A 14,131-nucleotide genomic window follows, 5' to 3' on the forward strand; every position below is an offset into this window, starting at 1 on the left:
TGTCAGGGGCTCACGCGGGGTAGAACCAGGGAAGCTAATCGAGCGCACCCATTTTGTTGCTATTTACTGAGGTAAAATACTGGAAACGGGCAGGCGTACACGGTGCCGCGCCTAACTCTCAGCCAATGACAGGCCTTAGTTTACCACTGTGAGGGCGCTGCTTTGGACTTGGCAGGGGTCTATTTGCATTGCTTTGTGAATTCTCAAAATGAAACATCGACAATCAGTTATTTTATTTAACCGGAAGTAGGGCCTAAGTAAACTGTAACGAATATGTAACTTGTAATAACGAATAATAAATGGTAAATGCAGATAACATTAAGAATTCGAATAAGTAACTCGTATGACTTGCAATGTTGTATAATCGAATCAGCTCATTGTAATCAGGTTAAATTACGAATAAGTAATTGGTAATAACAAAATGAGTAATCTGTGAACGAATTAGAGATTCACAATATTACGAATCCGTGTAGCTTTTTTTTACGAATCAGTTTCTGCCAAGTAATTCATATACAAATTAATAGTAGTTTGGATCTAGAAATTTGTAGATACAAAATAAGTAAACCATGATTTGTAACCAGCCAGGTTCTCTGTAATGACGTAGCAAATGCAAATAGGGGTTAAGATTTTACAAAATACCAGAAATTTATAAATAATATATTATTCTATCTAATTTGTTTTCAAATGCAAGTTCGCACAAAACAAGTATTTAAAAGCCACGTAAGAGGCTACTATAGAGGAACACGTTTCAAATGAAAATAATTCAGGGAGCTTATTGAGTTAATAGGAATCGATATTGACCTCTTAAGGCCAATCATTATTTGCTTTAGGTCCAGAACATTCACCTTAAAATGAAACCTTTTTGAAGCTGTACTTTTTATTTAGCGGAAGAATCCAGGCGAGAAATACCTTGCCTATGTGTAGTTAGCCACACAAGCTGTTTAAAGGCAGTCGACAATGGCTGCTTCCCCTCTAGACGAGAAAAACAACCTCTTCGATAGATATATGTGGGATGGTTAATAACTCTAGGAGTTTATAAGCATGGTAATTAATTTACACAAGTGTTGCAAGTTTCTATTAATTAGGTCACACGTTGCACTCACCTGGAAGAGGCTTGCTACAATTTGACAAGAACCTAATTGGACATCCTCGCTAATAACATAAAGAATGGTTATCCGATCGTACTTGGAAAAGTGACGCTTCAGCTCTAATGAAACGAAATGTGGCAAATTAAATTTATGAAAGTTTACGAAAAACGCATCATTATAGTTTCGGCTTGGAATCCATTCAATTAAAAAAACGCTTTGTTTGGCCAATGTCCGTGGAGCGGCTGTCGCTACTAAATTAAAATGAAATTATTCGTCGCCCGTCTCTGGGATGTAACTCAACTCTTCCATGCCTGTGATAATCATGGCATTCAACAAACGAGATGGAAAGTTGACTGTGCATTAAATGATCTAGTGTTACTTTCAAATGGTATTATAACACGGAGAAGGATAATTCAGAGTGGGAGATGATGGTTTCTTGCTCCTGCCTCACGGGGAGAACAACATTATTACCGATGATGAAGTATGCATGATGTTTAAAAAGTTGATTTATATTCTAAAGGATGGAGAATGGGGGGGGTGGCGCTAAGGAAATTTTGGCACGAGTAGGACGGGTGACCATATTAAAGTGTTGTTTCTATAAGATATAAAAGCATGTCTTAGAAATATTATAAGTTGGAATGGTGTTTCTAGCGAACAAATTCAACGAAAAATGTTATCTGCAGATTATTAATTGACCTGCAGGCTACTTAGATGCATGGAAAATGACAACTATTTTGGAAGTGTTGGCACAATTCTATTACACTCACCAAAGAATCAAAATAAACAACAGAAAAACAACTTCTGGCGCTAAGTTTACAACTTATTGCTGTTAGTGTTAGGCATGACATGTCCACATAATGAGCATGAAGTATAACTGAAAACATACCGGCCGTATCATTGCAACCCAAGTGCGCCTAAAAACGAAGTATTGTACAGGCCCAAAATTATTGTCTAAAGAGGGTCGGCTCTTTACGATCTCGTAAACATATTTGTCGGCAGATTTAGTATTTGAGAATCACTTATGATTTCATTTACTAGTTTCCTGGCACATGTACTCACCCAGGACTGCAGTAAATTGTTAACATTCTTGCATGACTAAATGCCAAACTGGCTTCGAATAAGCCTGGATTCGAACCCACACACTTTAAAAACGACTTAGCTTGAGTGAGTGGCAAACTGAAAGACTCTTCGAAACTGTAAATCGTAGATTTCAAAACTTTGAACTTGAGAGCAAAACACCGGCATGATACTGACACAAATAATATTCAAAGTTCATGAAAATGGCATTCGCTAAAAGTATGAAGAAAGGAACGGCTGCATAATAAGCACTTTGATCGATCAAAAAACACAAGAAAAGACCTTCTGACTTTTCTTTTTACTGGTTTGTAAAAACGGCATTGTTTCATTGTTCATTTTTCCTGAATCTATTATAAAAAAAGAAGATTCTATAAACAATCTATGACATCAAGTATTTTGCTTCAAAAAGAAGACATTGATTTCCTTTTTGCGAAACCGGAAATCCATTTAGCAGCGGTCACCAGTTCCCAACGGAGCGCCGTGGTATGGGGTAATCACTCGGCACCAGTTAGTTTAAGGTCTCGCTCTGGCACGGGTTTCATATACGATCATCAATCTACGGCTCGTATGACGGTTACATCCGTGTCCTCTTCAACCGAGAGACGAGACTTGAAACCGATGAACGAACGGACGAAAGATAAGAGTGGTATGGGACAGAGAAACGGGAAACCTTTTAACAGTTTCCATTATCTGTAATTTTATCATCGTGTTTTAATCCCCAAAAGGTAAACCGCCTTTTCATCGTGGACTTTCTGGAAAAAAAAACAAGAAGCGATACATTGCGTGCTGTGCCGACATGGAAGCTTCACCATGTTGATTTCAAGTCCCAAGGGGTAGCCCATGCGAGCAAACCCGCTCATTTGCCAACCGCTGGCCCGAACGTCAACATTTAAGGCTCTGTACATTTGATTAGCTGATATGTGGTTTTTAAGGCCCACACGCTGTGAAGACATAAAAACCGAACTCTTGTTTCATTGTATTGATCTTATCGGAAGAGAAACACTTGTCTTAATTCAAATAATTGACAACAAACCGCATCACTGAATCGAATGTTGTTTTTGATGTGTGTGTTCGACTGGCGATTTTAAATCTTTAGTTTGACGTGCAAAGGGCGTGTATGTATACATGTCATGCATCAAATTACAATAAAATGATGAGACGATTCCATCATTCGAATAATTATGAGACGGACATCTGATTACATACATCAAGCCCCGAGATTCAGATTGTGAGGCGAGCGTCGAGTCTCCTGTTACCCGTGCGATGCCGTCGACGAGCCCCCCGACGACGGGACTGAATGTCGCCTTCGAATCACTCCTGGGGATCCCTTCTCGGACTCGGACCAAGCCATCATAAAACAATTGAATGTTTATGTTTATTTGTCAGGTCTGTTCACGCCGCTCGAGCGTGAAATGAAAGCTTTACTGACAGATTGAACACTCAATCATTTTGTGGGATACACTTATACAGAAAATGATCCTAACAGAGTTTGTGTGGATCTGAGGATTCATGTTGTGTGTGATCAAATTCAAGAAATAACAAACTGTGCAAATTCGGCTTTAAACCGCTGCGCGAGTCAAGAGAAAATAGTGAAAGCCACCAGTTTGCACCATCCATGCGAAGAAACTGTCCTTAATTTTGGCTCCAACATCACAAATCAGCCGTTGCAATTGAGGTTTTCAAAAACTGGTTTCTCAAAAAGGACTTCATTTCGAAAGGGAAATATTTCACAGAAATTTTTGTTATAGTATGAGCTTCATATTCAGTCAGATTTCAGACTAAAATGGTTCCATCGAAATAATATTCTCGTTCCCTAAAACGTTTGTTTCGCTCGATAAATAAAACCAATTCTAAGAAATACAACATTAAAACATTACACAAACAGAACAACTTAATTTCCATTATTTTTAATAAAAAAACTGTAACTTACAGGAAGAGTCTTACAATAAAGTGAACAAAAATCCAAATTTCAAAATGGTTTAATGTTTTTTTTGTTGCAATTAATCATCCAAAACCTATCAGTTTCCGAAACAAAATATACACAATCACAATCTTTCTCTCAGTCCCATAGATGTTGAAAGACAATTAAGAATACGGACAACATCGTAATGAAATGGGTCAAAATCGGTCAGAATGAACCGAACTCTGTGTTAACCCAAAACTTTAATGAAAATGAGGTCTTAAGTATACATTATACACATGAAAACTTGATAGATTCAGAACTACAACATCAAAATATACATACACAGAAACAGGAACACGTTGTCTTGGATTGGACGAGTTGGTCTATAAAAAACGTTTGTAACCGTTTTTTATAAAAAGCATATGGTTGGAAGGATGTTTTAAAAGTAGAATACAATGATTCACACAAACATGCCTCGAAATTGCGTGGTTTTCCTTTTACTTTTTGAACTAACACGGTCGGCCATTTATGGCCGACCGTGTTAGTCGTCGAAGTAAAAGGAAAACCACGCAATTTCGAGGCATGTTTGTGTGAATCATTGTATTCTACTTTTAAAAAATCTTTCCAATCATGTGCATTCTATAACAAACGGTTACACACGCTTTTCAACGACCAACTCGACCGATCCAAGGCAACGTGTTCCTTTAAGCAAAAAATACAATCAGAAACATCTGTAGTATAGTTGAGGAGGAATATAAATTTATAACATCCCAACAAGAAACCGGATGTTAGACTGCTCCAAATTAACCCCTTTCGCAGAAACTTTCTTCCTACCCCCCCCCCCCGTATGAAAAACATAATAAACACAATCAAATAGGTGTGAACTGAATTAACTTGACAGCTTATGTTCTAACCGATGCGTCCCTAACACTTTATATCCAAACTTAAAATGAACGCTCTGTTTTAAAGTTTTATTCCGAAACTGCCAGGGGCAGGTGTCCATGTTCATGTTACAGGCCACTGTCCTTTGATGTTGTTGGCATAACACTTATCCCAAGCCGTAGTATTCAATGGTTATAGGGGTCATTCAGAATAATATGTTGAGAATTCCAATTTCTTTTTGATTTTTTTTTAACCCACACCCACCCACCCCAACCTTCTTTTTTTTCCTTTTTCTTTTTAAGAATGGCTTCATAATTTAATCTGTACACTGAAATAAGTAATTATGACTCAAATGAACAAGATTTTTTAGATCAAATTTCTCCAACATCAGTCGCTTTTCCTGGCTTAAACAAACAGTAAAAACATATTTGAACCATTAACGGATCCCATGGATCCTTTATCAGGCATCTAAAAGCACACACATTTGCGCAACAAGGGTGTTTCTCCTCCATTGTTTTATTGCAACTTTGTTAAAGGCAGTGGACACTGTTGGTAATTACTCAAAATAATGATTTGCATAAAAAACATGGTAACGAGTAACGGGGAGCAATTGATAGTACAAAACACTGTGAGAAATGTCTCTGAAGTAACATAGTTTTCGAGAAAGAAGTAATTTTCTACAAACTTGGTTTCGAGACTTCAGATTTAGAATTTGAGGTCTCGAAATAAAGCATCTGAAAGCACAACTTCGTGTGACAAGGGAATTTTTTTCTTTCATTATTATCTCGCAACTTCGACGACGATTGAGCTCAAATTTTCACAGTTTTTTTTAATGTATATGTTGAGATACACCAAGTGAGAAGACTGATCTTTGACAGATACCAAGTGTCACCTGTCTTTAACCAATATTGAGCCCAAATTTTCACAGGTATCATATTTTAAGTGAGAATTCTGGTCTTTACCAAAGGTGTTCGCTGCATTTAGTTTCACAGTGTGCGATGTTCGCACTTTGTTACTTACAAGCTTTATACGATAAACGTGCATGTTGACTGCTAATATGGTGAGCGTGGCCAACTATTAGCTGCGTGTGTGGATGCATGCAAAGGGTCATTAACAACAACGTCATACGAAGCCCCTAAAACGGACAGGCAAAACCGAGCGATTTAGAGGAAATGAAATAAGAATTCGAGGTGACGAAGTGATTATTCAAGAGAACTCATTATATTTCAAGGGAACAATTTTTTTCAGGTGAAGAAACATTATTTAAACGGAGGGAAATACTTTGATTGTAAGGTTGTTTTATTTCCCCAATTATTCTAAATTTGGGGGATCCGTATCAAAACGCTTGACAAGATAAACATGTTTAAAGGCAGCGGACACTATTGGTAATTGTCAAAGACTAGCCTTCACAGTTGGTGTATCTCAACATCTGCATAAAATGAAAAACCTGCGAAAATTTGAGCTCAATCGGTCATCGAAGTTGCGAGATAATGAAAGAAAAATAACCCTTGTCACACGAAGTTGTGTGTGTTTAGATGGTTGATTTCGAGACCTCAAGTTCTAAATCTGAGGTCTCGAAATCAAATTCGTGGAAAAATACTTCTTTCTCGAAAACTATGGCACTTCAGAGGGAGCCGTTTCTCACAATGTTTTGTACCATCAACCTCTCCCCATTACTCGTCACCAAGAAAGGTTTTATGTCAATAATTATTTTGAGTAATTACCAATAGTGTCCACTGCCTTTAAACGGAGGGAAATACTTTGATTATAATGTTGTTTTATTTCCCCAATTATTCTAAATTTGGGGGATCCGTATCAAAACGCTTGACAAGATAAACATGTTTAAAGCTTAGCAAACTTTAAATAATCTCGCCCTGGTGTTCGCAGTTATTATACTCATTGTACATCCTCCCTCTGTCCCTTGAGATGATTATGAGAGGAAACAAAATCAGTCTGGAATCATATTTATGACTAAGACTCAACCTTGCCAATGGGCCGGAGGGTTAAAAACAGAAGTCTGTGAACGAAGCCGATAGGGAAATAATTAAGTCATCTCGTGAATGTTGTTATAAGAAAACAATGTTCAGACTGATTACATTTTCACACTTGGGGCCAATTTCGTTTTCTGCTCATGGACAAACATAAACCCTAACCCTAACATGACTCCTTAAAGGTACTGGACATTATTGGTAATTACTCAAAATAATGGTTGAGCATAACAACAAGCAAAGGAGAGCTGTTGATAGTATAAAACGTATTGAATACCGCTCCCTCTGAAGTGACGTAGCTTTTGAGAAAGAAGTAATTAAAGCGAAAGAGAAAGACTCTGATGCTATTAGTGCTATAAGGGTCGAAAAGTCAGGCCATTCACTATTTAAATAGTATCTGGAGTTTAAATTAGTTTTGGAAGAGCTCAAAGTTTTGACAAACTCAAAGTGAAACGCGAATTTTACTTCGGGTTTAAATTATCGAGATTAAAATTATCTATTCAGTCTCCTGACGATGACTAGATCGAGCAAGCTAGACGAAACGTTGAGACCAATTTGGAACTGACTCCTGGTAGTGCAGTTAATGATCCTATAAGCTAAAGTAGTAGTCCCAGCCTATTTTCTATACCATCTGCCCGGGTAATAGTTAAAATAGCAGGACAGTTCTTTTCAGAACTGAGAAGTCTCCCGAACCACCGATCCGATTCCGCGGTAGTAGAAAAAAGCAAACAGTTCTCCAAGAACGAACTCTCCATGGCAAGTAGGTACACACATGGTATTACCACAAACCTAACATGTGTAAATACAAGAGTAAATAAAAAGCAAGACAAACCGTATATGGGCACAGGAAATTACAAAACAACCGTAATGTGATGGCCAGAATGAAGTTTTATATTACACACTTCGTCTACCGTATTGACAATGATAGATATGGCTATATGACATTTAACCTGGTGAAAAGTACACGATACAAGTCAAAATGATAATCGATATAACACACTGAGATCAGGAAGGCATGTGTAGAAATGAAGTGTTCTTTATATGCATTAATTTAATGAGTGAATTACTTGTTGAATTTACATTGATTTCCAGCTGCACCTTGAGTCTCATGTTTACGCCCCGCACACGGGAGTCTTTCTCGGGGGGCTTAAGACACGATGAAACCACCGGTGACTTGGCTCACAAACACGGTAGGCCCGACTGGCCAGTCTAGCGCGACCAACAACCTGATCCCATACAAAATTGATGACCATGTCACCCGCTTCTGTGTTTTTAATCCCAGTGCTTATTTCCTACGTGAGCACACACAGGTGAATTCATAAAAAATTAAATTCTAATTGGAGAGAACCTCAGCTCTGGGCTCATCGGCCATTCGGAATTTAAAGGACATGGGTCTCTGTCAATGCCGTGAAGAAAGAAAAAACCTCAAAGAATGTGTCACGTCTTGGCGGGAAAACTGTTGTCTGTTGAGCGGTGATGCGTGTAAGATGAACGAATAGGAGCATAATGTGTGACGTCTTAAAAACCGCCCAAGTTCACAATAACCCCCCTCAATAGTGCATGTGAACTGAGGACTTACTTGTAAGGAAACGAACAAAGCTAGTTGCAGAACTATCATGTCAGATTCAAAGGAGTAAAATCTGCGTTCGAAACTGTGAAGATGATTTACTGGAAGTCAAACTTAAAAAGTGGTTCTGTGGGAGTTTAAAGTCATTCCATGCACCCGCACGCAGGGTGGGTTACAAAATACGGCAAAAAGGCGGGAAGTCAAGAAGTTGAATAACACAATAATGGAGTGTTATTCCTTTGTTCCTGTACTCCAAAGTGTCGGCGTTATTTATTTTCCAATGTTGTCACTGCAACCTAGAGGTGGATTTGAGGGTGGGGGGGGGGGGGTGCAACCAGGCAACAAGAGAAGCAAGGGTTACGATCGCCACTGCCTTAGTAACAAAACCTTCACAGTCCAAACCCCCCCCCTAAAAAAAAAAAAAAAAAAAAAAAAAAAATCTTGTTCCTGGAACTAGAGTGCCTCTATCATGTTCGTCTATTAAATTTAATGACCCCCTCCGTAATTTGTTTTTATATTTAAATGATTTTAATTTGTTTTCCAGTAAAGATATCTTTGGTTAATAATATTGACACATTTTATGCTCGTCATAGCCTGATGCGGATAACAAAGCAGTTTTTCTAATTGCATCGATGTGAACAATCAGTAGATTCGTATTGCCAATGGATAAACCGGATTCACTGTAGTAACGTGATTGCTTTTTACAACAAACATGATTACATCACTTATCTTCAGAACATAATTAGTAAATCAGATTATCAAGAAGTGAACGCACTCTTATCTTCAGCTTTTCCTAAAAATCAATATTGTCAAAGACCAGTGTTCCCAACATTTGCATAAAAAAAACATATCTGTAAACATTTGGACTCAATTGGTCATCAAGTTGCAAGAGAAAAACGAAAGAAAAACCACCCTTGCTATACAAATTTTCAAAACAAAAGTATGAAATAAAACAATGGCAAAAGATATGACAAACGACAAAAACACTTTGATATAAAGCAAATCAAATAAACAAAGTATGAAATGGCGAAAGTGGAAACGGAACAACTATACACGTGTGACAGGGAGGCTGTGAACAAAAACGGAGAAGTAAAAACTGAACTGGTACAACCATGGAGCAATAAACTTTTGGTATATAAAACGAAGCCAAATATTTATAATACGCCCAACGACTTCGAACGCTCAAGACATCCAACCCATCCAAATGGAATCCACAGACGGTAAAGTCTTTCTGTGACATTACTTTCCAAGAGAGATTTCCACTTCACCCAGTCGGTGATTTCTCTCTACTCGCTTTGAGAAGACGTTAGGGGCCTAATTTGCTACACGTGTACCAAGAGACACAATCGTCCAAACAAGGCAATTTGAGCGCCTACTGGGAGTGAAACAGAGACAATAGATGCACAAATTGGAGCCAATCAAGCTCTGCGTAATGAACACCTGTGATTATTTTACTGACATATTTAACAAAACAATTCTGCTATTGGTATGATTACTCTACTTGAATCAAGATAAAGTACAGTGTAGGAAATGTTGGCCCTCCAAACTGCTGCTACTGGTATGGTTGCTCTATTATTTTGAGAACAGATAAGGTACAATAAAGGATATGTTGGCCTGTGAGTCTTTAAAGTTCACGTCTTTCTGTAACCTTGAATAATGAAACACAGATCTGTTTGTTTGTGCTGTTTAGATTGCTTCAATAATCAAAGCCTTAATTGATCACAATTAATTTCATATCACTTCATCAAACGCTGTTTTGAACTTATTACATCATTTCTTTTATTCGCACCAACTAATTTCTGGAAAAATTACGCAAGTTTCTCATGTCTTCCAATGTCGTCATTATAATTACATTTCTAATTATTCATTAACTTTTTTTTAATGGTTTACAGTGCGTGTATTATATTCGCAGCATTACTTTGCTTCATAATCGTTAGATAGATGTGTATATTACTTATTCCCCTCTCGAACTAATCCTACAGTAGACAAAACCATGTCCGAGCACCACACAACCCTGACAAGGAGATTGACGCGTGTGCAAACTCCCCCCAGAACGTCGACATAAGGTTGGTCAAACAACCCTACATTGTTTTTCCAGAACCATGTAATCCCCAACTGAACATTTTCACGCGCAATTTCCAGAATGGAATTAAGCGGATTCAATGATTTTGTCAAAAACAAGTTAATTAGAGCGGCAGATGAACCTCGTTAATACCTCCGTAATTGGTTCTCGGTGGATCTCTTGAATAGAGAGAAAAAATATGTAGATTTTTTTGTAATTACACCTTGAAATGTCCATAGAATGTAGTTAGTGATGGAGTTCGTTGGAAGCGTTTTCTTCTTCTTCTTCTTCTTCTTCTTCTTTTTCTCAGTTGCATAACAATAAAACTGTTGGGACTTTTTAATCTTCATGGACGAGGCCAGGTTTGATCATCAGTTTTTGTCTGGTTAATTGCGACAAGTGTATCTTGTGAGAGACATAAGTACATGTTTTGTAGTAATTAAAGAGGATATAGCTAACACAGAACGATCGGCAAGAAAGAAAATATTTTGATAGAACACACTGCAAAAATCCGGGTGTTAAAATGTACACCATGGATGTCACAATGCTAAACCAAAATATACACCATAAGGGTGTTAAAATCACACCGTTACTCTGGTGTTATTTTGGACACCCTAATGGTGTTAATTTTGATTCTCTCTTTGGCATCTTTATGTGACAACACACATGGTGTTAATTTGAACACCCTGGTTTTTTTTCTTCAGTATACTCAGGATGGGAGAGCCAATGCTGACAAATAGGTCTGAAAACCAGGACTCGGTTTTTTTTTTCGGGGGGGTGTACTAAAATTTTGACGTTTTCACCCTTGGAGTTAAATATTTCAAGGAGCTTCTGGAAACAGTACTAAAGAGAAAATCTCTTTTCAGTAGTGTTGATTCTAAAAAAAAAAAAATAACCGGTGGTTGACAACTCAAGGTTTCGATTAACTATGCTCTTTGTCTTTAGACGATCAGAGCATAGGCCTACTGATCGAAAGGCTTTGTTTCGAACTTTTGATCGGAAAAAAAATAAAAAAAATTCACCTTGCAAAGTTTCATCCTATAAAATATCTCTTCCATGAACACTGTTGGCCTAAACACTTACACGTTTATCCCATCATGTCGCCATGATATGTAATGTACATTTACTTTTGGGAATTATGCAAATTAGACAAGTCACCTGTGAAACTACATTGTCCATTCTCAAAATAGCAACGCAATTCAAACTTCTAATCCACCTTAAAAAATGGGTCCTTAAATGGGTCCTTAAATGGGCTCTTAAATGGTTCACAGGAAGTCCTCGAGAAAACAGGAGAGCAGGAAATGAAAACAGGAAAGTAGAATTAAAATGTCCTGAATGCATCCCACTTCTTATTCTCCCGAGTTGTGCATATTTTATTCGGTCCGGTAGCTCCCTTTGTATACCGAGCCCCCTTTCCCCAACAAAAGAGCCACAAGAAATTACATGTTTTGTCAAGACGCGACAATGAGATTTAAATAATAAATAGGTTCTCTACGACTGCTACTACATGGTTAATGAACACAACTAATCTAAGGAGCTTTAAGAGCCGTCTTATTTTCATCAAAATAAGTAATCATTTACCGATAATCATTCCGACGAGTATGGTGAATTTGATTCGCCGGACAAGTCTTCGTTTTTTAGGGGGGCTCCCCCGGGACCCCCCTCAGTCCGCAAGTCACCGCGAACTCAGACCAATTACTCTACCCGGGAACTGTGTAGCTTTCTCCGGCCGGTAATATTGCCTCGTACGCTGACAAGAGAAAGGAAGAAGACCCCGCTCGCCATCCTACAACGCGGTGTACACCAAAGTCCTCGCAGTGGCTCGGCGGCCGGAGTAAATGAATTTTTTTTCCCGGCGTGTCAGGGAGATTAGCTTGCATTGCCGCTACCTGCGCCGGGGGCAAAAAACAAACGAGGTTGTTGGCTTATGGGTTGACTCTTCGTCGAGACACCGGGTAGACAATGACCATTTGCAACCTTTAAATTTCGATGATCTTCTAGAGGAAGGAAAGAGGAGAAATTATACAACGAATGAGATTAAACAAGACGGAAAAAACTGATCAAACATCCTTAGGGAATAATTCTTCATGATGGATTGGAAGGAAAACAAATTGAGAAAGAGGGGGCATTAGGGGGGGGGACTGAACAAGGAGGGGTTAAGAATTGCCACAAACTAGTTTGGAAAGATCTTCCCGCTATAAAAATTTTACCCACACTATTTTATTTTAATTACTTCTGAAGAAGAAATTCACTAGCGACCTTTTCTGGCTGAGTTAATATGAAGTTTTAACGATAGTTTGGGTGAACAATGTGTTACCTCTTTTCTAAGTTTGTTGATAATTGCTGATACGTCTTTCCTTTTTTAAAGCATTTTAAAAGCATTACAATCTTATCATGATGTTACTGTCGTGTTCCAGGTTTGTAAAGGCAGGAATTAAACTGATTCTACGCCATTCTACCACAGACTGATCCGAATTGGCGGCCACGTATATGGCTTGATCACTGCTTGAAATCTACACCTTGATCGCTCAAAAAACATCGTGTATGTAATGAATGAAATACTGGAATGTACTCAAACTTGAATACTCAGCAATCCTGATATTCGGCAGTATTCAGTACTCGGCTATCCCGGTACTCGGCAGTAGGCCTATACTCGGTACTCGACAGGACCCGGCAGTAGGGCCTACTCGAAAAGGCAGAACTCGGTAGAACTTGGTACTCGGCACTCGGCAGTAATCGGTACTCGGCAGTACTCGGTACTCGGCAGTACTCGGTAATCGTCACTACGGTACTCGGTACTCGGCGGTACTCGTACCCGGCAGTACTTGGTACTCGGCAGTACTCGGGTACTCGACTGAAAATTACTTGACTCACAACACTGCCGGACGCACTGTCACTCTGAGTTGATCAGCATTAATGTATCCAAACAAATTAAGCTTGTAAACAAACTGAAAATAGCGCCCTCTAAATTTGCTAAGTGAAGGATTGCGGGCGCAGTCGAGCCAACCTGTTGATAACATCGTCTTGCAACAACTTTAACGTCAGCCAAGTCTCTGCCGAAAGAAACTCTGCTCCCCCCCCCAAAAAAAAAAAAGGTTACCATATGGAAAAAGTTGCTTGAATAGCCCTGTTTTTTAAATTGCAATGAGCTGCAAGTTCTGTGAGGGATGTAATTACGGTTGTCGCCTTGGTTTACGGACCGTGTTTCTACTTCATTTTGATTAACTTTTTTTGTTAAGTCACACTACGGTTAGGCTTAGACTATGGGCATAGGAATTGTTTGACAACACATATTTAATCCGAAATCTAACGTATTTTAGGGTCCAATTTTATAAAGCCTGTAAGCGTCAACGGACATTATTGCTAAAGAGAAACTTGTTACCAGCCATATAAAGTTTGCATTGCTGCAACTGGTGCCCAACTATTTGTTCGCTTAGCATAGGACATTTTGGTATGGTATGTAATTCTTTCTTCTTAAAGGCAGTGGACACTATTGGTAATTACTCAAAATAATTATTAGCATAAAACCTTACATGGTTACGAGTAATAGGGAGAGGTTTATGG

This window comes from Asterias amurensis, chromosome 9 (genome assembly GCF_032118995.1).
Source record: "Asterias amurensis chromosome 9, ASM3211899v1".
NCBI classification, from domain to species: Eukaryota; Metazoa; Echinodermata; class Asteroidea; order Forcipulatida; family Asteriidae; genus Asterias; species Asterias amurensis.